This window comes from Panthera pardus, unplaced genomic scaffold (genome assembly GCF_024362965.1).
Source record: "Panthera pardus isolate Hobbes unplaced genomic scaffold, ASM2436296v1 HiC_scaffold_1, whole genome shotgun sequence".
NCBI classification, from domain to species: domain Eukaryota; kingdom Metazoa; phylum Chordata; class Mammalia; order Carnivora; family Felidae; genus Panthera; species Panthera pardus.
The window spans coordinates 86452274-86477315 of NW_026526654.1; the positions used below are offsets into that span (position 1 = coordinate 86452274).

Consider the following 25042-nt stretch of genomic DNA (forward strand, 5'->3'; position numbering starts at 1 on the left):
ACATCTAATTTCCTTTGATGGTTTTTTCATATTTAGTCTCTGATTCTGTGGTGTTTTGTTCTGTTTAACTTCCTAGAAGTTAATGTCCATTACTGAGGCACATTGCTGTAAGAGGGTGGGGTCTGGAGGTCAACTGTCTGATTTCACATTCCAGCTATGTGTCTTCCTGGGTAAGTCTCCAGACTCCCTGGTGAGGCCTTGGTTTCCTCATCTGTAAAGTGGGAACATCAGCAGTTCCCACCCCATAGGGTTTATGCCGAGAATCAAAGGAGTAAAAACATGTAAAATGCTTAAAACAGAACCTGGCACATAGTAAGTATTAAATGGACATTACCAGACGTCACTGTTTTTTCTACCCTTATAGTTTTTAATAGTACTGAGCATTACGTATGCGATGCTTGACTAACTCAGTTGCTATACGTGGCCCGGCGTGAGGGCAGCAGAGAGAAGAGAAGCGTGTGTTGCTGGAGAGTCATGATTCAGCTCTCGGGGAAGACCTAGTTTTGAAAGGTTGGCGAACCTGTCAGAAACAGCCAGCACAGGCGGAGAGCAGAGCCTGCCATCCAAAGGCGCAGGTGACGCTGTGGGACTCTGCGGAGGATGTGGTTAGGACTCTGCTGCCTCTGAGCCTTTCCCTGCCCCTGTCCCAGAGAAAGTTGCAGGTCTTGAAACAGTTTTGTCTCTTCCCCCGCGTTCAGGGCCTAGTGTCGGTTCTCTGCGTTCCTTCTCACTTTTGCATCTTAAATCGTAATACTCTTTTCATTGCTGACTTTTCCGAATTTCCACACACGGTGCAGTTGAATGTGATAAAGGCGACGTGCAAATCAGAGAACCATCCTGAATATGTGTCTGAGAAGAAAAATCTGTATTACATCTGTTCTCATGTCTAATCGTGTTCTCTGAGTTGCGACTGGGGCATCCTCCCTAGACATTGTCCTCGATCTGATTTGATTCCATCTGCAGTTTTCCTCCACAAACATGAAATCCACATTAGAGGAAACATTCCAGTGCGTTACAGACACGTCAGCCCTTTGGCCAATGAGCCTGGATGCTAGACCAGCCGTGTGGATTTCCAGACAGGCTCTTGTGTGGTCCTGGAGCCTCCGATGTGGGAGCCACACCGTCCACCTACTGTCCTGTCTTTGGGCTGCATGGCCCACCTCACCAGCTTCTCCCTCGCTGCCACCCGCACAATCTCACCTTCCATTTCATTGCCTTCATTTATGGATGCAACTTGTTCTTGTCGTGTAGGCAAGGAGGAAATAATAGAGCAAGTAGCCTGTTAGTGTGGGGCAGGAAAGTGAAGAAGCTGACAATTTAGGACCAACCGTAAAGTAAGCTCTTTAGACGAAGAAATCCACAAAGGCAGCCAAGACCACTTTCAACTGAAGGTATTTGGTGGCTGGGGCGCCTGGGTGGCTCAGTCGGTTAAGCGGCCGACTTCGGCTCAGGTCATGATCTCGCGGTCCGTGAGTTCGAGCCCCACGTCGGGCTCTGTGCTGACAGCTCAGAGCCCGGAGCCTGTTTCAGATTCTGTGTTTCCCTCTCTCTGACCCTCCCCCGTTCATGCTTTGTCTCTCTCTGTCTCAAAAATAAATAAACATTAAAAAAAAAAATTTACAAAAAGAAGGTATTTGGTGGAGGGAACGCGCCACAGAAAATGGCAATAAAGAGCGTGGGAATTTTCTGTAAAAGAAATCGCAGACACCCTCCACATTGTGGGCCTGCAATTCTATTCGTGTTTTATGTCACGTAGAAAGAACACACACTTCCTGGGGATCTGTGGAGGAGAATGGGGTCTAAGAAAAAGAGATCATTTTGAACTATTTGTGGGGATTGATGCCCACTAAAAATGTCTGGGAAGTGGCCTAGTGGAAGAAGGTGTGGTGGAAAGAGGGTGGCGTTTGGAATTTCTCCCTTGGGGTTTGAATCCCGGCCCAGCCACTTCTACCTGTGTGAGCTGGAAGCCAATAAGGAAATAAATGTCTGCTATTAATCAAGCAAGCTCAACTTTATGAGGACATTTGCATATGTTCTCACTTGATGTTCACAGCGCTAGGTGGTGGGTCCTCTTGTTATCCCTATTCTTCTGAGGCTAACACGATACCAAGTATTGATGAGGGCGGCGGAGCACCCAGAAGTCTGTTATGTCACTCGTGGGAATGTAAACTGATACAACCACTTTGAAAAAATGTTTGGGGGCACCTGGGTGGTTGGGTCAGTTGAGCGTCCCGCTTCAGCTCAGGTCACGATCTCACGGTTCATGAGTTCCACCCCCACATTGAGCTCACTGCTGCCAGCATGGAGCCAATCTTGGATACCCTCCCCTTCTCTCTGTCTGTCCCTCCCCTGTTCACGCTCTCTCAAAAGTAAATAAACCTGGGGCACCTGGGTGGCTCCGTCGGTTGGGTGTCCGACTTCAGCTCAGGTCATGATCTCACTGTCTGTGAGTTCGAGCCCCATGTCGGGCTCTGTGCTGACAGCTCGGAGCCTGGAGCCTGCTTCCCATTCTGTGTCTCCCTCTCTCTCTCTGCACCTCCCCCACTCGTGCTCTGTCTCTCTCTCTCAAAAATAAAATAAAAACATTAAAGAAAAGAAATACGTAAACCTTTAAAAATATTTGGCAGTATGAAACAAGGTAAACACATGCAAACTCTGTGACCTAGCAATTCCACTCCTGGGTATAATTTTTTTTTTCTAGTACAGGCACATTCAACAATGTTCCTGGAAGTGTACTAACCGACAATAGCAACAACCTAATTGTTCACCATGAACAGGACTTCGTATGTTCAAACAGTGGGATACTACACAGCAATAGAAAAGAATGAACTACTGTTACATGGACCGTGGATGAAGCTCACAGGCACAGTGTTAAGAAAAGAAATCAGACACAAAAGAATACACACTGCATGATCCCATTTATATGACGTTCAAAAACAGAAGTAACTTACGGTGATGGTGGTTAGAATCATCTCTGTCCTTGGGGTAGTGGGCATTGCTAACGGGGAGGGCACATGAGGTGCTAGAGATATACTATCTTTTGATCAGCCTTGTGGTTACACTGATACGCAGTCGTTTTCTGTGATATGAAAACAAATCACCACCAACTTAAGTGGGTTAAAACAACACATAGGTATTTCCTCTCAGTTTCCATGGATCAAAAGTCTGGGCACAGCTCAGATAGGTCCTTGGCTCTGAGTTGCAATCAAGGTGTGGCTGGGCTGTGTTGTGACCTAGAAGCTTGAGTGGGGAAGAACTTGCTCCCAAGCTCGTTCAAGTTGTTGGCAGAACTTACTTCCGTGCAACAGTATGGTGGACAGCCCCAGCTTTTGTATGGCGATCGGCTGGAGAATGCCTGCCCCCCACCCAGGTCCTAGAGGTTGCTCACAGTTCCTTGCCACATGGGCCTCTCCAACGGGGCCACTTTGCTTCACCGAGCCAACAATGAGTGTCTGTTAGAATGGGGTCTTTATATAATAAAATATCCTATCACTCGTGCCATATTCCATTGGTTGGGTGGAAATCGCAGATTCTGTCTGTAGCGGTAGAGTGACTTACATAAAGACAGAAACATCAAGAGGCAGGCATCATGGTGGGTCATCTTGGGGTCTGTCCAACACACACACACACACACACACACACACACACACACACTCACTCACCCAGCTATACATGTAAGATTTATGTACTGTACCATATCTAAGTTATACCTCAATTTTTTAAATATTTAAGGCTAAGAGATATAAAGTAACTTGCTCTAAGTCACTTAGTTACTAAGTGGCAGGGGTGGGGTCCAAATTCAGTTGTCTTCTACCAAACCTGTGCTCTCACCCTGAAGACTGAATGAAAAGATATAGGTAGAGATCGAAGTCTACTCTGATGCAGGGACCGGCGGCTCTCTCAGTGATGGTGAGACATTTCCATTTTATTACTTGTAAACATTTCTAGTTTAATTCTGCAAAGTGTTCAGGGGGCAGTTTGTATGTCTCCAGCATTGCAGTAAGTCCAAGCAGGTGCCGGAACCCTGGAGTCTAATTGACTTTGGTCAGTGGATGCCTTTACTGCCGTTTTCTTAAACCTCTATGAGTATGATTCTCTTATCATAGTTCCTTTCCCTGGCACGTCCATTTATTCATTTTCCCTCGCTACCCAGATCTAGAGACTTACTGTGAATATTCCTCAGTTAATATTCTGGTCTGGGAAGTAGCCCTCTGTTAACATTTACTATAACTGTCTCCTTAAGTTGCTCCTCATTATTCAAAGTCTACTTCTAAGTGAACAGTGAATCATCTTGTTCTCTCTCATTTGTTCTCCTTTACTTTTGAAGTTGGTGGGGGGGAAGAAAAAAGAATTAACTTGGGTTTTAAGCCGAAAGTGTTTGGTCAGAGCTGAAATTCAAAACTGGTCACGTGATTCATCTCAAAATTATAGTTGTGGGCTATAGTGGTTATTAGGAGTTTGCTTAGAATTTTGGAGTTGAAAAGAATTATTGTTTTAATAGGACTTATAAAAATGAGCCAAAAAGAATTGGATGCCTGCCTAGACTGTCAGAACCCTGAATTTAGAAACTGGTTTTTAAAAAAAATTTTCATTCTTTATGTTTCTAATATGCTTTAAAGCATGTACTAACATCTAAAGTGTATTATTATTATTATTATTATTATTATTATTATTATACTGTTGAAGACCGAGTACTTACCATGTACCTAGTAATGTGGGAGATCCCAAAGGAAATAAATAAAGTAAAAGAAACAAATGTCTGCCCTTAAGGAGGTCATAATGTCTTTGATCAGTGCTGAAACACATTTGTGTCTGAAGTCTTAGGGTCATTAATGTTCGCCAAGGCTAAATACTGTATGACTCCAACTATATGACATTTTAGAAGAGGCGAGACTGTGGACATGGTAGAGAGAGCAGTTAGAAGGGAGGAATGAACACGTGGAACACAGGAGATGTTTAGGGCAGTGAAACTATTCTGGGTGAAACTGTGGTGGTAGAGACATGACATTCTGCCTTCTTAAAACCCACAGAAGTGTTGAATGGGAAGAGTGAACCCTGCCATTAACGATGGACTTCAGTTAATAACAATGTGTCAATATGGGCTCATCAGTTGGAAGAAACGTAGCACACTGATACCACATGTTTATTAACAAGGAGAGAAACCGTTCCCGGTAAGAATAAGGAGGTATGTGGGGACTCTCTGAACTTTCTGTTTAATTTTTCTATACACCAAAACCTGCTCTAAAAAAGACTATTAATTAAAAAATTGTATATATAAATACACACACACACACTGCCTCAGGGCGCTCATAGTGTCTTTGGTTAGCACTGAAACAGAAGTGTGTCTAAGGTCTTAGGGTCCCACAGAATGGAAAGTAACAAACCCCACCTAGGGAAGTCAGGGAAGACTTCAAAGACGCGAACTTGAGGTGAGCCTTGAGCAAGACTCTGGAGGTCACCAGGCAGGTCTGGGTTTGCCTGTGTGTGTACTCTTAGCAGCCGTTCATATTACATACTCTCTGTAGGTCTGGCGGTTCTAAAGTCTTCGCAGAGATCGTCTCATGTGATCCCTACCACGACAGGGCACGCATTATTATTTCTACATTACGGATGAAGAAACTGAGGTTCAGGAGAGCTTACCCAAGGCCAGCTGGTGAAAGGTGAAAGGGGGCGCAATGGCAGCTGCCTGCCTCCGCAGCCAGGGCCCCATCACCAAGGTAGAGATCGCATCGCGTGGAGGAGCAAGGGCACGCTGTGACACAGTGAAGGGGCCAGAGCGATGAAGCAAACATTGACAGAGGAGGGGCTCAATCATGGCGATGTGATAAGACAGGATTTCAGGAGTTGTTTGACTGAGGCGGAGAGAGAGACCGTGTTTGTGGAGAACTGCTCTCGGAAACTGTCCTCCTCAGTCGAGTCAACATACACCCTGGAAACCCAGATTCCCGGTTGGGAGAGGGGCAGAGGGGTCTTGAAGAGCTTTCAGAACCACGTGGGAATCGGGCTGTTGCAGACAGCCACTCACCCCTCACGCTAATGGCTTTGTGCAGATTCTGGTTGGCCAGTAAGGAAGCTGGGGACATGGTTTTACTGCCCATTCTCCTCTCTTCCTTATGGCCACCTGGCCCATCACATTTTCTCCAAATCCTTCGGATTTCCTCCAGCATCCTTTTGGCTGAGCACACAGGGAGGGCACCCTAGACCGATGCTGGAGCCGGCCCCTGGGCAAAGAATAGGGAAAATGCCTTTCTTTCTCTGTCCGAATCAGTTGGGCACTCCTTACCCTCCCCCAAATAGGTACTTATGTGCCCAAATAATGTGACAAATACCAAACATCATTCTTTTTTTCTTTAATTTTTTATTAAGGTTTTTTTTTTTTGAGAGAGAGAGAGAAAGAGAGAGAGACAGAGCATGAGTGGAGAAGGGGCAGAGAGAGAGAGGGAGACACAGAATCCAAAACAGGTTCCAGGCTCTGAGCTGTCAGCACAGAGCCCGACATGGGGCTCGAACTCACGAGCCACGAGATCATGACCCGAGCCGAAGTCAGACGCTTAACTAAGCCACCCAGGCGCCCCTACCAAAGATTATTCTGTCATCCTAGAAAGCTTAAATTAGAGAGACGTCTGCTCTGATAAACTGTAAAATTAACGACAGCAAATCTTTCTTATCCATTCTGATCAATGATGACAGCCACCATCTTATTTGCATTTTACCATGTGCCAGAAAGTAAGCTGGGACTTTACATATATTATCACACTTGATCTTTACCAGAGTGTGTCACAGAGAAGGAGAAGGTCACAGAGAGGTTCGACAATTTTCTCAAAGCTGCAGCGCTGGGGTAGAAGAGGCCAATGCTCTTTCAGGCTTTATCTTCCACCCCAGGGACAACTGTGGGCCAGCCGAGCCCTCTTTCCTTCCCTTTCTGCCTTCACAACCAGTTAAGAAACAAGATGCAGGAGACTGACAGATGAGGACAAAAATGTCAGTGATGTTCCTGATAAAGTCTGGTAGAGAGTGTGACTTTGGGTCTGTGCGAAGCGTTCTTACTAATATAATCTGCATGTTCTTCCTGCCCCCTCCCCCCCCCCCCCGGCCCCCGCCCCCTTCAAGTCAGATGACAACCATCAGGTATCCTGTCCAGGTGACAGTCTGGCTCTGGAGTTGTCTGGGTGGAGAGGTTCGAAAAGAGTGAATCCTGTGCTTTTAATAAATTATTAATAAATTAGGTGGACCAATGGATTTCTCCCACTTCTTGGGCAGTAGAGGGTGGGGCCCGAGGCCAGAAGGGTTACTTTTTGGAAGATCCTTAAAGAAAAAGTATCTAAAACAAGGAGAAAGGAGTTTCCTTTCTGTATTAGTCAGCTTGGCCGCCATGACAAAAGAGCACACTGGGCGGCTTAAACAACAGGAATTTATGTTTTACATTTCTGGAGGCTGGGAGGTCCAAGATAAGCCACCAGATTCCTGGCTTGCAGCTGGCCACCTTCTTGCTGTGTCCTCCCAAGGGAGAGGCAGAAGGAGAAGGTAAGACCCAGAATTCTCTTCTTATTAAGGCACTAACCCCATCATGGGGCCCCTCCTTCATAACTTCATCGAAACCCTCTCTCCTGCCAAAGGTCCTGCCTCCTAAACCCATCTTACTGGGAATGGGGGCTCCAACATGTGAGACTACAGGGGGAGGCGTGGGGGAGATGGACAGGGGATAAACATTCAGTCTGGAACACTCTCCTCCCTTATCCCTTCTCCTGAAAAACCCCTGAGGAGTGGGGACTGTCAGGGGACCGAAGACAGTAATTCTTCTTCAGAACCCTGGACGAAGCCTCAATCCAGCCGCCTTCACAGAGTTTAAAAGCAGCAGCATGAAATCAAACCTGGAGCCATCATTTTTTACTGGCTGGGGGACCTACCATAAGCAATGCATTCCCCTTCTCTGAACTTTGTTTTCCCATCTATAAAACAAGAATGATAATAGCACCTTGGGGGCTGTTTTGAGGCGTTAAGGAGATATTGAATGTAAACGACACAGCATATTAAGTGCTCAATAAATATGAACGGAAACACACATTATACTTTTGGAGACGTAATTATGTGGGGGGAAAAAAGTGCACCGTAAACTTGGTGGAAAATGGTACTTTCTGTCCCTGGACATTATCCTGCAGAAAGCACCAGTGATGTTACCATGAATCTTTGGTCAAAGCTATGGATTGGCTACTGTTAGAATTTAAGCGGCTAGTCTGGTCCAAGGAGATCACAGAGAGGAAAACAATTCAAAGAAACCTTGGGACTCGGTCTTTTGTGGGGAGGGTAGAAGGCAGATGTCAGCTTTGTTTGCAGGGTGGTGAGTGATGGCTGGTCCTGCAGGCCGAGAGAAAGGTCACTGGAGGAGATTTAAACCTTTTTACTCAGAAGCCACACTGACATTCCCCATGCAGTGATGGAAGCTGAGAGATCGCTGGTCCAAATCTCTCATTTAACCAGTTAGAAAAATGAGATGCAGAGAAGTTTGGTGATTTATCCGCTTAATGCTTCTAGCTAGTGATGGTCAAGGGCCCAATCCCCCCTCCATGTCACATGGATGAGGTTTCTCTTGAAACATCCTGCCTTGCTCCAATAGGTTATTACATCAGGAGCTCAAGACTCTCATTAAAACACTAAAAAATGTATTTTTTAAAAGACAGGAACTCATAATTATCAAGCACCTGTACGTGCTAAGATACCAGGATTCTTCTATGGGCTAAAGTTGGGTATTTTCCAACCAATCCAGAGAGCGAGGTTTCCCTTTTCCCTGAGAAGGAAACTGAAACTCAGGCAAAAGGCTTGCCTATGATCCCAGGTATCAGGACAGCAGATACCTCGAACTCTGCAGAGATCCAAGTATCCGGAGGCCAGGGACTATCTCGCCCAAGAACGTGGTTTCGAGTATAATGTTTTTCTTCACTAGAAAAAGTGTTGCGTGTAAATATTAATAGTGATTTCCAAGCAGGCAGAAGTGATTGTTTGAGACCCAGATTTTTTATAAAGAAAAATAAAAATGTTCTCCCCAGGTTTGTGCTAATTCTCAAGAGATCATTAAAAAAAGTTCACCCTTGAGATTCTTTTTTTTTTTTAACAATACTAAAATAGATTTAATTTTTAACACTCGTAAGGGCTTCAGGCAGATTTTTTAAAGTTATGCAAAATAGAGATAAGTGGGATAGTTGATATTAGCCTCTCATGCTGTCTCTAAAATTTTCCACAGTTTATTTATGTAATATTTTTTTCTGCCTTAAAAATATGTGCTCATTGCTGAAAATTTGGGGATTTCAATAAAGGTTCAAACAAAAAATTTAAAATTTGTCCACATTTCCACCACCCAGAGTTAATTGCCATTAATATTTTGGTGTGTGTGCTTTAATTAGTAGACTTTTTTAGAGCGGTCTGAGTGGAAAGTTCCCCTATACTCCCCCCCAACTTCTCCTACCATGGACGTCTTACATCAGCGTGGTACATCTCTTACAACTGATGAGTCAATATTTATCCATTATGAGGAACGAGTTTCCATTTGAGTTCACGCTTGCTGTGGGTTTTGACAAATGTATCTGACATGTATCCACCATTTGATATTACAATCGTTTTCACTATTTAAAAGAGTACAAAGTTAATTTTGACTCTTCATTCGGTAGTTTCATCATTTTATGTTCTTTTTTTTTTTTAATTAATGTTTATTTATCCTTGAGAGAGACAGAGACAGAATGTGAGCGGGTTAGGGGCAGAGAGAGGGGGAGACACAGAATCCGAAGCGGGCTCCAGGCTCCGAGCCATCAGCACAGAGCCCTAGGCGGGGCTCGAATCAGGAGCTCTGAGATCATGATCTGAGCCCAAGGCGGACTGAGCCACCCGGGTGCCCCCATTTTATGTCCTTAGTTTAAAAATAGTTGTTATTGTTCCTTGATGACAGAAGTAATCCATGTTTACAGTAGTGCTGGCGCATAGTAACCATTCAAATGAATCACCTAAAAACTGGCAGCTTTCGAAAGGGTATGTTTACTTTTAAGTTTCATCAGTTGCATGTAAACATTCACAGACTATTTGGGGTCCTCATCCTAGCACAGGAGGGTTTGCTTCGCCTCTGTGGTTTTCATGCGAATTAATGATTAGCCCGTGAGCCACACAGAAAAAGGTGGCAGTGCTTTGAGTGGGTTCACTGAACGGCACACATAAGACTTGCCCTAGTTCCTGGGGAAAAGGGTAGGTTTAAAAACCCTCACCTAGTGTTTCCCTTGCTCGGAAATGCGCGCAGCCACGGTGCCTTCGCTCCACGCCCAGGCAGAGGTGGGGCGAGTGGACGGGGGGGGGGGGGGGGGGGGGCGGTTGCCCCGGCAACGCGGCGGCTCCTCCCGCCCTAGGCGAGGCTGGGTGGGCTGCGGTAGTGATATGGGGGTGTCGCTGGGGGTGGTAGGAAAGGAGCCGGGCTGGGGGTGTAGCTGAGAGGAAGAAAAGCTGGGGTGGGGGAGCAGTGTAGGAGGGCCGGGGGGGTGGGGGGGTGGGGGGGTGATCCTGATGGGGGATGGGGGATGCTGTGGGGGGTTGGGAATGGCCGGGAGGATGGTGGGGACAGCCGGGCTGTAGGCAAAGGCAGCCTTAGCGGGGGGGGGGGGGGGGGTCGCTGGGCGGGGGGCGTGGCCTGAGAGGGTGGCGGAGGGAGAGCCTGGGCGGGGGCGTGGCCTGAGTGGACAGAGACCCGCGCTGGGGGCGTGGTCAGGGCCGGCCGGGGGCGTGGCTTGGGTTGGAGGGCTGGCCCGTCCGCGGGCGTCGAGGGAGAGCTGGGCTGGGGGCGTGGCCGGGCGGGCTGGGGGCGTGGCCCGGGGAGCCGGGTGGCTGCGGCGCGGGCGGGATTGAGCAGCGCGCTTTCTCCCGGGGCAGCCCCGCCCGCCGCCAGCCCGGAGTCAGCGCGCGGGTGCAGAGGCTCCCGGGGAGCCCGGCGTGCTCGGAGCTCGGCGGGACCGGGACCGGCCCCGTGTTCGCAGGGACGTGTTGGATCCGCTGGCTTTGGAGGCTCCGCCGAGCGGGGCCCACGCGAGGTGAGGCTGCACCCGGACGTGCGGCTCTGCGGGGTGGGCGCGGGGCCGGCGTCCAGGGCTGTTAGCTGGGAGCCCCGGGAGAGGAATTAGCCCCAGGCGATGGCTTTCGTAGTCCGGGGACGCCCCGCTCAGTCCTCCTGGCCGCTCGTCGGGCCGCCCGCGCTGCCCACCTGTTGGTGCCCTGCGGCGGTTGCTCGGCGCTCCCCGGGCTCGCCAGCGGCGTGGCCCGGGGGAAGCGTGTGCCGGCGGTGCTCGTGGGAGAGGCCGGCTCCTGCACGACCCTTTCGGGGATTACCCTGAAACTACCTCGCGCTCCCGACTCGCCGGGCCTGGCCTGCGAGGTTGCGCGGGGCGCGCGGACAAAGGTTCGGGGAGCCTGGTGCGGCCGGTGTTCCCTCCCCGGCTCGGCTCCCTCCGGCAGCGTGACCGGTGCGGCGAGCGCCCGCCCGGGGCTAATGCGGCCGGCGGCCCTGGAAGGGAGGCGGTCGGAGACCTTGGTTTTGGAAGCGAGTTTCTCCCTGGGTCCCAGCTGGGGCTCATTTCACGAGAAAGAGCGGTGGGACCCGGCGTCTGTCGTCTGTGGATCGGAGGGAGTTGCTGGCGTCGGTTTGGTTCCGTTCGTGGTTGACGTGGTGAGGGAATTTGCATACCAGCCCCGGGAAGGTAGGAGCCGCCACTGCTGCCCGCGTCAGGGGGAACTCAGGTGACCTGTGCTGGCGGGCCACCCATCTGACTGTGCAAAGTTACAGAGCCTGAGCAAATCTCCCCTCCCTCCAAGTGCGAAAAAGCAAACCAAACCAAAGCAAACAAGAACTCTCCGGGTTAGGTGCTTCCCAGCGTTGGATGATAATGTTAGAACAGTAATTTGAATTTACTTAGCATTTATGACCAGGGCTATCCAAAATCAAAATCAACCCCTCCCCCCTGGTTTTCTCTGCACCCCACCTCGTTTTCTGTGTTGCCTGATGTTTTCTTCCCCATAACCCCCCTTCAGGAGTCCCAGTTCTTTGCTCTCCTTTGCCAACAGGCACAGAAATCTCACTCCGGTTTTGTATTTCCACCTTTCTTAACAAATGCACCTTTTTTCTTCACGTCCCCCAATTTGCAAACCTCCTCACTCCATTGTTCTCCTGGTGTCTGTTAATTATGCACTCCTCCCGCTGCTGAACCTTGTTCTCTGCCCCCACATCCCTTAGAGTTTTATGTGACTGTTTCTTATACATACTGTAATTTTCATCTACCTCCTTCGGCCCCCACATTTGCTATCATCTGTCCACCCAGTTTGATTATCCACTTTTTCATTTGTGCTACACAGGCGTGGGCATCCTGATTCTGTATCGTGAGTTTCTCCCACATGGTGCTTTCTTGCTTTTTACCTACTTCTTTCTCCTTGACAGGTGCTTTTTGCCAGCACAGCCTGCTGTTGCCCTCACAGCACCCCTCGTTTCACTGTCTTTGGTTGTGATTCTTCTATGCCATCACCATCCGTCGGTTCCTTTTCCTCTTTTCCAATCAGTTGTCCGTTACCTTGCAGACTTCTTTATTTCAGACCCCTGAAGGGGTCAGGAGGTGGAGGTAGGGGACAGCTGCATCTCCCCAGGAGTGCTGTGGATTTCAGGATCTTCCTGTCTGCTCTAGTATCATATACATAGTTCTGGAATTATGTTACCATTGATATCAATATGAATGTTAGGTAGCACTTACCAAAACACTTAACATGGGCCAGGCACCCTTTTGAGGGATTTACATGCAATAAAGCTCACAAATCCTCCTCTCCTCCTTGGAATATAGATATTATTACTGTCCCCATTTTACAGATGAGACCAGAGAGGCTGAGAGAAGTAACAGGCCCAGTTTCTCATGGCTACATAGTGGTGGACCCCTCCTCACCAGGCGCTGAGCTTCCGTGCGGTGGGAACTTTTGAACTCAGACATGGGCTGGAATTTGGCTTTGGAAACCAGGTCATCATTTGCATGCTTTATTTAGTCTGCAATTGATAACAGTTGAGGGCAAACTATCTCTACCTGTAGAACAATATATGGGGAAAACCTGATGCCTAATGCCCTTCAGCAAGACTGGGGACACTGACCAGGCTGACTGTCATTTCAAGCTCACTTTCAGCCTGCTTCCTCAAGAGAACACCCTGGGCCCCTTAGCTACAGGAACTCGAGGAGAAAGAAAAGACCATTGCCAACTGTCTCCTGTGCATTGAGGGTTCAATTCCATTTTCAGCTAGCTGGCCAGACCTCAGAGTCCCTGATAACCCTGTGATTTTATGAGTCTTGTTTATTTCTAGTTCATTATATAACCTTAAAGCCTTGTTCAAATACTGTCTTGTTGGTCTTCACCTTCCTGAAAGTTGGAGGCAAATATTTTTTTGGTGATACTGAAGCAGAGTTGTAGGCAAAGTTTTATCCTCTGATGGCAGGAAGGGATCTGACATTCCACAGGTGAGGAAACTGGGACCCAGAGAAAAAGTGACGCGTCCAAGGGAAAGCAGCAAGACAGTAGAACTGGCTTTAGATCCCAGATCAGTTGACTTCGGGTCTAAGGCTCTCCGTGCCTGGCCCTGCGGCTTGGTGGGTTGACCTCTCTGCTTGCTGCTGAAAACAATGAACCGTCTTTCCTCTTCCTTTCCTGAGCTAAGAGGCTTTGGAAAGATTCATTTAGAATGGAAATTGTCAGGGGTTTTCTCTCTCTCTCTCTCTCTCTCTCTCTCTCTCTCTTTCTCTCTCTTTCTCTCTCTCTCTGTGTGTGTGTGTGTGTTTTGTCTGAAAGCTAAGCCCTTAAAAATGTTTGCTTTTGAGATACGTGATGGCATACGTGGGATCATAAAATCAACGGAAGTTATCAATTCAGATGTCTTAGAAGTAATTTTGTTATTTTCAAAACACCAAGAGCGAGCACCAAACGTACACTGCTTCCTAGAGGCGAGTCATATTATACACGGCAGTTTAAAGATCAGTAACTGTAATGTTTAATTGTATTTTCCATTTGCAGAGAGAAATGCATTAGGCACAAAGTGCTCACATGATTTCCTCCATCCTGCGTCTCAAATGAAACAGAAGCGAAGGGGGAGAGCCTGTCGGGTTAGTTTCTGTTTTTGTATTGCCTCTGACAAGCCCACCCCCGCTTCTCTTGGACCGGGACTTACACCCATGCCCTCCTGATTCCCGGGTCCTTCCTGTCCTTTTAATCCCTTCCCCCAGGAACCCTCAGGAAACCTGGAGGGTATTCTTTACCCATAATGCTCAACTCAGCTCATTCTGTATCCGTCCCTCTTGACAGAATTAAACCCTAATGCCCTAAGGTATACGTTGTATGTAATTAGCTTCCCTCTGAGGCTTCTAGAATGAGAAGGGTGGTTAGGTCCCTCCTTGGGAGAATCGAGGGAATGGTCACTCAAATTGTTGTCTGTGTTCTGTGGTTCAGGTGGGGATCGTCACAGCTGAACAGCAAGTGAGGTTTTCCTGGTCCCCTTTCACAGTTGAGAGGATGGAGGTCAGGGACGTTGTCATGGCCAGAGCCCCATAGTAAGTGACCAGAGTGAGACCAGAGCACAGGGCTGCCTGGCCCAGGAAATCCGGGCGTCCGCTGCCCTGTGTCTGTCTGCCCTGTGGCCTGTGACTCCCTCAGGCAGCACTGTTTCCCAGAGGCTTCTACAAAGTGATGGTTCCTGCTTGCTGAGCTGCAGGTGCGGCTCGAGGGTGGGGGGCCGGGGCTCACAGAAGTTCCAGGGCCTTCCGGAACTTCTCTGCTTCACGTCGGGTGAAGCACGCAGTGCTTTCTCACCGCCTGAGAGGGCACCGGGGAGCTGTGGCAGTGTCCGGGATGAAAAGACAATCGTGTGGGGCGCCTGGGTGGCTCAGTCGGTGAAGCGTCCGACTTCGGCTCAGGTCATGATCTCACGGTCCGTGGGTTCGAGCCCCGCGTCGGGCTCTGTGCTGACAGCTCGGAGCCTGGAGCCTGTTTCAGATTCTGTGTCTCCCTCTCTCTCTGCCCCTCCCCTGTTCATGCTCTCTCTCTCTCTGTCTCAAAAATAAATAAACGTTAAAAAAAAAAAATTAAAAAAAAAAAAGAAAAGACAATTGTGTATGTTTCTAATACAGGGCGGTGGCAGTTTGCCGTGGTCGGATGTCCACAGTTGTGGACACAGGCGATGCCCCATCCTGTGGTCTTCATGTTCAAATGGCCCAGACGTAGGACTGTTACCTCATCTAATCAGGACCTCAAAGGACCTGATTTCTTGGTCAGATACAGCCTCCACCGTTTCCCTGCAGTAGGACCACTCTGTGTCATTGTGGAAGAAATGAGAACTCAGCGTTGTAATTTCAGGGACCATGTGCCTGACTGAAAATATCTTCCACGCTCGCCTGCCAGCTCCGGACTGGAACGTTCCCCTGCCTCCTGTCCTCGCTGTCTGGAATCAGCCAGACTGGGGAGTCCCGAGAGGACTCTGCATGGCTAATCTGGAAGAAGGGGGCAGCCAGCCTTTCCCCCCAGCCCCCGTTAACATCCCATCATGACGGAGTTTGCTTCTAAGGTTGGCAAGCTGTCCTTGGAGAAGAGGAGAATATAGGGCTGAGATGATCAGACTGGAAACTGTTGGAGGAGGGAGGCAGCCTGCAGGCAAGTGGGACACTGGGAACTTTCCTTATCCCGTAGGACAGGTGCAAGGGGAGGGAGTCCAAGATTTTATTGTCCTAAAACAGAGGGGCAGGAGGCCAGGAATGAGATGTGTTCCTGGTACCGGAACTTTGATCACAGTCTTTCATAGAGATTATCATTCTATATAATCTAAACAGTGAGCAGTCTTGTACTTGAGTGTTAAACTTACGGTTCGGTCACGTTAAACAGATTTCTGAGGTCAGGCTCTAGTGTTTAACCACCGCATATGCTGGAGAAGTGAATGAGCCCTGAGTCCTAAAGACAACTTACACGTGGACTTTGAAACACATCCAGTGTATACATTGGGACCGTCTGTAGCTATAAGAAAACCAGCTTCTGCTTCACAACTTTGCTCCGTTTCCAGCCTTCCTGGCGGGATGGTGGGCCCGCAGGCACACACTTGGCACCTTTTATGTGCCGGGCCTCGTGCTGGCTGCCGCAGGTGGAAAGAGTTCTCGGAAACAGGTCCTGTCCTCGAGGAGGCTCACCTTCCTGTCCAGCGGGAGAGGGTAGATGTGTGAAAGGAGAGTCTTGAAACGTATAGCAGGTGTAGCGATCAGTTTAGGGGCAGGGTTTTTGGGGAGCACACGAGAGGCCTAGGATCCAGGAAGGCTTCCTGGAGGAAGCCTCTGTTTTAAGAGTTAACTACAGCCTGGGCTGAATGGGGTGAACAGCTTAGGGAAGGAGCTGGCAGAGGGAGGCATAAAGACAGACTCGGCCAGATTGAATAAGCAGAGGCGGGGAAACAGACTGCAGCTCGGTGCCCCTAGGAACTCTCAAACACTTCTGCTTGGTTGTGGCTCCCAGCGTCTCATTTATGCCTGTTATGGTGTGTCTAGAACAGGGGTTCTCCCTCACTCGGGGATCTGTTAGAAGAGCAAATTCTAGGGCTCTCAGTCAGACGTGCTGAGAGTTTCAGAAGGCCAGAGTTTGAGAACGATTATTCTAGAACACGTGCCTTCTAGACGGTCCTAAACAGTTAGCCTTCATGGTTCCGTGATCACTGTTTCAACAAAAGGTAGCTCTGTGTCTGCCTGGTTGGATTGCGTAGGATTTTTGTCAGGTCGACAGCCGCCGTCATGTCCTGCGTTTCTTCGCCCAGCGTATGTACATCCTCACGATTTCTTCGGCCCCCCTGCGTCATTGCATTGCGTGCCAGTAATTCGTATTATTTCTGTAACACCTGTCTGTGCCTCAGTTGCCTTATCTGAAAAATGTAGGCAATAGCAGTACCCAGCCCTTAGGTAGGCATTTCAAACTTTGCTGCACGTTGGAATTACCCAGGGGTCTTTTAAAAAAGCTGATGCCTACTCCCACTCCCAAATATCGTGATTGGTTTTGGGTGTGACCTAGGTATGGGAATTCTTAGAAGCTTCCCATGCACAGCGGAGTGTGGGAACCACTGTGACCGGCTGTTGTGAGGGTAAAATGAGTCCATTCTTGCTTAGCAGAGGGCCTGGCGTGTGGTAAGTGCTTGGTATACATCTGCTGGCACGGGCACTGATGGTTCTATGGCAGGAGGAGAAAGGCAGTCGTTTCAGTTGTTCGATGACGAACACTCGTTGATTGTTGAATGCATATTGGTTGGGAGATCTCCTGGCCGTCCTGTCTTTTGTTCTCAGAGTTGAGAGGCGCCATAGCCCAATGCTGTGGATCTCCACATCTGATTCTCTAAGCCCCCTCTTTGTAAGGATATAAGGGTCACGCTGTAAACACAGCATGCCCTCCCCACCCCAGCCTTCCCGGCACCTGGCACCGTTTTCCCATCTCTGTCTGGAAAAACATGAGTTTTTGGAATCTATCCAGACTCTATGGTCATGAAATAGCAATGCTTTGCAACATGGACGGGAATGACTTAAGAGTTGGGGACCATTACTGTCTACGTGTTTCAAATATGGCAGCTGAAACACACAGGGTAATGCCTTCCCGAGGTTAATGCAGGTGGCAAGCCGCTGGGTTGGGATCTGAATCCAGTTTATTCTGTATCCACTCGAATATATCATTTGTACCTAAATGCGTTTTCAGACCTGGAATAAATCTTCAGACTCGGTCTCTTTTTGGCACCCAATCTGTTTTGTAGGATCTAAATGCCATTATGTTATAAATTATGTATTTCCAACCATCGCTTGAAAGGATGTAGAGTCTTTTGCATTCCCTGTCTCGTCACGCATGTTCATTCAACCTTCATTGGTTGTTTTAGTAATTCTACAGCTATTGATGAACATCTGCTTTGCACCACACCCCCCAACCTAGCAAGTCTGTCTGTCCCTTCTTTTCCTACCGTGGTGGGACAAACATCTCTCTATCAGCACGTGTAAAGTATTTGGGTTTTGATTTATATCTGCAGCCTTCCCTGTCACTGTCTTTTTTGGTGACGTAGCTCCCCAACTTTCAATAATAGAACATCTGAAGGACATTTTTCATGTTGACTTCATGGGCCTTCCTTGAACCCTGCTGAGATTAATTAAACCAAACCCCATGCAACAATTATTCTAATATATCCTGACAAGTTATTAAAACGTAGTTCACCCGCAGGGGGCCTGGGTGGCTCAGTCAGTTAGTTAAGCGTCCGACTTCGGCTCAGGTCATGATCTTGCAGTTCATAAGTTCGAGCCCCGCATCAGGCTCTGTGCTGACAGCTCAGAGCCTGGAGCCTGCTTCGGATTCTGTGTCTCTCTCTCTCTCTGCCCCTAACCCACTCATATTCTGTCTCTGTCTCTCTCAAAAATAAAATAAACATTAAAAAAAATTTTTTTTAAATGTAGTTTGCCCGGGACCAGGAGGCTTGAGTGAGTGGTCCACAGGTAGTGCCCTCCGAATGAAATCTGCGATGCGGCTTGAACTCTGTGGGTTTGTAGTATCTTTTAGTCCAGAGTCAGTCCTAGGAGGATGGCCAAACTAAATAAGGAAAGGAGAAGTAGGTGAATTCCTAATCTCGAGTGTAGATATTTGTTCTCTTTCTGTGGAAAAGTTAGATTATGTGTTTGGTATTGTTTTCGGAGCAGGATATGCAAGTAATTGGTGTTTACTGTTAGGTCGGCCCCGGGACATTTAAGTGTGTGTTTCAAATGGAAATAATTGATTCGCTATATTTGTTCTGCTGCCCGATTACCGAGTGAAAATCTACCACTGGGGAAACTTTTGTGTAGCGAGCACACAAGCAGCTCAGTATTATGGTAAAGACTAGGCTCCATTGTGTGGTCTTCCCATTATCACTCCAGTTACCCGCGGACTGAATAGGCTTTAGAAATGCAGGCCTTCAAAAGACTTGCCCTTGCTTAAACGTTCCATGGATCCTTCTGAAATAACATCCCCCGAACCCTCATCGAAAACCGCAAAGCAGGCGGGAATATATTAATATCTGCAGCTTTAGTTATATTCAACAGAATTATATAGTTTAAAACGAGGACGGTGAGAAGTACATTTAGGTTTCAGACGTTTGAGGCTAACGATCCAAGAAACACCAGGAAGGGTACGCAGAATGTTCTTCAACATGGTATGTTCTTAAAATCCGCGAGACCTGTTTTCTCTGCTTTTGCTACCTTTGACTTTTCTAACACAAACCTTTTAAACTCCCCAGTGATTGCTTGGCTCATCTTACCAAAGCCTACTCGTTTCACCAAATCCAGTTCAGCTCTGGCATCAGAGCGTCTCTCTCTCTGTGTCCTTAGGCCGCTTTTCCAGAACTGTCGTGTCCTCTGCTTCCTAGAAAAGGATCGGCGACTTGACCGTATGTGCCTGCTCCATCGGTCCCTGATCGCCATGTGTGGTGTGCAAGTGTGTTACGTACGTGTGTGTTTGTGTGCGCGTAGAGCGCTGTGTGTGATGGAACCACGGTGCTGTGCTGTCTCGTACCAGTATGACCCGGAGCGAGCTTCTAATCACGTCAAGTTCCAATCTTCGACGCCCGGCCTCACCAAGCAAATGAAACAGTGGCATTCTGAACAAGGAAGAGCGGCAGCTTCGTTTAGTTTTTTTTCATGACAAGTCACAAGTCATGGCAAGGTGTGGGTGAGGAGTGATTTATAAACTTGCAGCTTGGGGAATCAGGCTGACTGGGTTAGCTTCATACTGTCACCTGCTGTCCTTACCCCCCGGCGTGGGTAGAAACAGCCCTGTCCAACGTTGAGCCGGGTGGAGGCCGACACCGGCTCCAGACCCGGCTTTGGAAATGCCGTGCGCCGGGCAGAGCGTCTTGTGCTTCTGCGTGGCTCACGGATAATGACGGTGTCCTGCTCCTTGAGACATAGGGACCATTCACTCATACATGCAGATGGCAGCGGAGGCCAGGGTGAGGCACTGGGGCCAAGCGCAGGCTCACAGCGTCTGTCAAGTGTTAATTGTAGCATGGGCGGGGCTCACCCCTCCCTCCCCCTGCCAGTCTCTCCTTTTCTCAGTAGACCTCACTCTTGGATGGGAGAATGATGAAGGTCACCTTCCTCCAGGCTTTCCTTTCTGAGCTAGAATCTTCTTCCAGGGCAGTGGGGCTCAGGAGGAGCGAGAGGGTATGCGTGCTTGCTTCCGCTCTCTGGGTTTCCGCGAGGAACATCATCCATGCTTCTCTTAACTCCACTCGAAAGGAGGAAAAATACCCAGGGCTCAGAGAATGCTGTCTGCCTTCCTTCTAACATAGCAGAATCTCACAGGAGGAAGCAAGAACTCTTTCTGCTCTTCCTAATCTTTATTTATTTTTAAGTTTGTTTATTTTGAGAGAGAGGCGGAGAGAGAATCCCAAGCAGGCTTAGCACAGAGCCCAACGTGGGGCTCAAACCCGCGAACCGTGCGATCGTGACCTGAGCCCAGATCAAGACTTGGATGCTCAACGGACTGAGCTGCCCAGGCACCTCTCCTAATCTTTGTTTCTAATCTGACCCCTCCTCCGTGGTGCTCACCCTGAATGGGTGCTGACCCAGAAGCCGTCAAGGGGTACCCAGAAGCAAGAACGATCTAGCTTTACAAGGTCAGCGCTTACAGTCAGGTGGGTAGGTCAAAGCATATAACTAAAATCCCCACCACTACCTAAAATATTGACTTGGTAGCTTAGCTAATTCACATTTTCATTCTAGCACGTCTGAAGGGAGTTTATCCCATTGACTTCCTGGGGGCTGTTTTCAAGCCTGCTGAGATTAATTAAATCAAACCCCATGTGACAATTATTCTAAGGCAGGGCGGTTTATTAAATTTCGGTGCATGCTGGACTCCTGAATTGGAATTGTTCAAGGAGATGATTGTGGTTTTCGGGTTATAGGAGTTTAATACCCTTTTTTCATTTTCATGGGCAGATACTAGCAATCTCTTAGTTTTTCTTTCCTGCTGGGATGAAGAATCTGTACGGGAAGACGGAAGTGGCCTACTGTCGGTGGGACGGTACTGTTTTCTAGGCTTTCCTGGAAAGTTGTCTCTGTAGAGGCCAGGTCTTACCCTGTACACAGTGCAGGCTGCGGATTTTTAAGAACACCTTGTGTCACTTGTAACACTTTTCCTCTGAGACGAAGATAGTGGGTATCTGTGCAGATCGGTCCGGGATGAAGATCCTTGTGAAAGGGGACCTGGTTCAGCAGGACGGTTCCCGGCCCCTTGTCAGACTGAACTGGGACAGCCACCTTCTGTGTGTACTTACAGGTCACCTGGAAAGACCCGGTGAGCCCTTCAGTTGGTAGTGAGAGAAGATTTAAAAAACCCACAAGACTCTTTTTTAAAAAAAAAAAAAATTTTTTAATGTTTATTTATTTTTGAGACAACGTGAGAGACAGAGTGCAAACAGCGGAGGGGCAGACAGAGGGAGACACAGAACCCGAGGGGGGCTCCAGGCCCTGAGCTGTCAGCCCAGAGCCTGACGCGGGGCTCGAACTCACGAACCGTGAGATCATGACCTGAGCCGAAGTCGGACACTTAACCGACTGAGCCACTCAGGCGCCCCGAAACCCACAAGACTCTTGAAAGCATGTGTCTTTATTACTGTTTTCTCCAAACAGAAGGGTGTTTTTTTATGCGATTGTTTAAAGAGACCTGGACCGGGGTGCCTGGGGGGCTCAGTCAGGTCAGCGTGGGACTGTAGATGTCCCCTCATGTCGTCAGGTTCCCCACTAAGCGCAGCGCCTGCTTGGGATTCTCTCTCTCCCTCCCTCTGCCCCTCCCCCGCGTTGGGGTGGGGGATGCATGCACATGCTCTCTCTCTCAAAATAAATTAACTTTAAAAAAAGAAAACAGAGCTGGATCACGCAGTGACCAGTTATTACACGTGCCTGGCTATGAATCTTTCTCTTCCTTGTCTAACCTCATCCCTGCAGGATTCAGAAAGAATTAGTTGTGGAACACACTTCGCATGGATTTTTAGTTGGGAAGCTGTTTCCTCATTGGGAGAATCCTATAGCTATCTCCTCAGAGGAGCGAGAAATTCAGATTTGTGTTGGGACCACCCACTCACTAACTGCTCACTAGGAGATCTGGACGGTTCCAGATTCCCAAAAAGGAGACGCTTGTGCTACCTGAGTGCAAAGGCGCTTGGGAAACCTTGCCTGTTGGCCGCCTCGTGTATTCAGTGCTGCCGTTTGGCGAGAGCTGGAAGGAAGGTGGTGAAGTAGTTACCGACCCCCATGTCAGGACCCTCAGGGCCATCTGACGGCATCTGCCGCGTCCACGCGGAGGACAGAGCAAGAAGGATCGGTGCCAGGAAGGCCCTCTCACTGAGGTGTCTGATGTGTGGTCCCGTGACCTCGGTGCCTCTTACTTCTTCCACAGCGTGATGCAGGTAAGAGTGGAAATGTTACAAGGGTTAGGTGAATGGTTTCAAAGGAAGTGATGTAGAGAAGGCTGGTGATTACCGATGGCCTAACAGGCAAGTGGCCGCCACACCTGCTTGCCGGTGCATGACTGGGTGGTCTGTCCCGGAATTCGCACACACCTGTGGTATTGGTCCTAGACTCGCCTGCTGAACATCCACTTGGGAATATTCAAGAAAAAGGCAGACCGAAATCCTGGTGATCTGTTGTGTGGAAGACAGAGGCGCATAGATGATCGTCATTAGCTGGAGTAAGGTTCCTCAAAGTGAACATCGACACAGCAGAGGCGGGAGTTTGCTGAAGAAGAGTGGGGATTTGAGAGCTAAGGCAACGTGTAATTGTGTTCGTGAAGTTTCAAATTCTTGTTTATTAACTTTTTAAATTGCACTTTCCATCCTGAGATAATTGTAGATTCACATGCGTGGTGTAGTGCAGTGATATTTACATATTATCGTACAACATCACAACTAGGATATTGACATTGGTACAGTCAAGCTAGAGACCTTTCCCTACGCCACCAGGATCCCTCAAGTCCTTCTATGGCCACACCCATTTCCCTCGTGTCCCCACTCCTTCCATTACCTCCAGCAACCACTAATTTATCCCCCATATAATTCTGTCATTTAAAAAATATTATAGGGGTGCCTGGGTGGCTCAGTCGGTTAAGCGTCCGACTTCAGCTCAGGTCACCATCTCGCGGTCCATGAGTTCGAGCCCCGCGTCGGGCTCTGGGCTGATGGCTCGGAGCCTGGAGCCTGCTTCCGATTCTGTGTCTCCCTCTCTCTCTGCCCCTCCCCTGCTCATGCTCTGTCTCTCTCTGTCTCAAAAATAAATAAACGTTAAAAAAAAATTAAAAAAAAATATTATAAAATTGGAACATAGTATGTTTGGGTTTGCTTTTCTCACTCAGCATAATTCTCTGAAGATACCAGTCCTTCTTTAGACGTGTGGCTTGCAAATATGTTCTCTGACTTGTTTGCCCTTTTAGCTTTTGACCAGGTCCTTTGTAGAACAAAAGTTTTTATTTTGATGAGGTCTAATTTCTTGATTTGTTTTCCCTTTTACGGGTCATGCTTTTCCTGTCAAGCCTAAGAATAACAACTCTTTGCCTGGCCCTAGATCCTAAAGATTTTCTTCTTCTTCTTCTTTTTTTTTTTTTTTTTTTTTTTTTTTTAGTTTTATGATTTTACATTTTAAATTTAAGTTTATGCTTCTTTTGAGTTTTTGGGTAGGGTATGAGATTTACGTCATGATTTTGGTGTTTTTTTGTTTGTTCCTTTTCTGTTTCTTTCCCCCTGTCTGTGGATGTCTAATTGGTCCAGCACTTTTTTGTTGAAAAGACTCCCTCTCTTCCATTCAGTTGCTTTGCACCTTTGTCAAAAATCACGGGGCATATTTGTGTAGGTCCTTCTCTGAGTTCTCTTTTCCGTCGCACTGAGCCATTGTCTATACCTCAGCTGGTATCAGTCTTGATTCATATAGGTACGAGTTTTGAAATTGGATGGTCTGATTCCTCTCGCTGTATTCTTTTTCAAAATTATCTTAGCTATCCTAACTCCTTTTCCTTTCTATATAAATTTTAGAATAATCTCATATCTACAAAAAATCTTGCTGCAATTTTGGGAGAATCAGCATCTTTAGTGTTGAGTCTTTCAATCAGTAATCACAGTGTGTCTTCCCATTAATTTCATCATCATAGGTAGTCTTCAGCATGTAATTCCTATTCATGATTTAGAGTTATACCTAAGTATTTCGCTTTTTGAGTGATTGTAAATAGTATCGTGTTTTTTATTGAGATAAAATTAGTGTATAATATTCCAGAACTTTCAAGTGTACATTATACTTGGACATCTGTATGTACTACCAAGTGATCGCTGCTAAAAGTCTAGTACCATCCATCACCATACATTTGACCTCCTTCACCCATTTTGCGCACCCCCCAACCCCCTTCCCTTGTGGTAACCACCAAACTGTCCTGCGTTTCTATGTGTTTGTTTTTGTTTTGTTTGTTCATTTTGTTGTTGTTAGACTTCACGTGGGAGGGAAATCATATGGTGTTTGCCTCTCTCTGACTTATTTCACCTAGCCTAATACCTTCAAGGTCCATAATGGTGTTGTATTTTTTCTTTCCATGTCCATGTGTTCATTGCTAGTATATAGGTTTGGTGTGTTGGTATATTTATCCTGCAACCTCTGGTGGATGGTATCCTGCAACCTTACAGAGCTCATCCATTAGTTCTAGGAATTTTTTGGTAGATTCCTTGGGATCCCAAGGAACTGTTGGGAATATGTCTATGAAGACAGTTGTGTCATCTGCAAACAAATGGTTTAATATCTGCTTTTCCAGTCTACGTACATGCCATTTATTTCCTTTTCTTGCCTTACTGCGCCGGGTAGAACTTCTCGCGCTGTGTTGAACAAGAGTGGTCAGAGCCCTAGCCTCTTGTTTCTGATCCCAGGAGAAAAGCATTCTGTCTTTCACCGTTAGCTGTAGGTTTCTGTTTGATGCTCTTTATCAACTTGAAGAAGTT

General features: G+C 47.8%; 1 protein-coding gene and 1 long non-coding RNA gene across 4 annotated transcripts in view; one reads left to right on the forward strand and one right to left on the reverse strand.

Annotated features, from left to right (window-relative positions):
* LOC109266161 (uncharacterized) overlaps positions 1 to 10484 on the reverse strand; it is a 28712-nt gene extending 18228 nt beyond the window's left edge. Inside the window, exon 1 of the long non-coding RNA XR_002079603.2 lies at positions 10248 to 10484. This is a non-coding gene — a long non-coding RNA (uncharacterized LOC109266161). The remainder of the gene's footprint in view (positions 1 to 10247) is intronic.
* SPATA13 (spermatogenesis associated 13) overlaps positions 1 to 25042 on the forward strand; it is a 338414-nt gene that overhangs the window by 181552 nt on the left and 131820 nt on the right. The window contains exon 1 of one of the 3 annotated variants that reach the window (XM_053900900.1): positions 10858 to 11060. The exons of the other annotated variants lie outside the window; for them this stretch is intronic. The gene's annotated coding sequence lies outside the window, so the exon portion shown is untranslated. Of the gene's footprint in view, positions 1 to 10857; positions 11061 to 25042 lie in introns of those variants that run through there. 3 annotated transcript variants of the gene reach the window in all.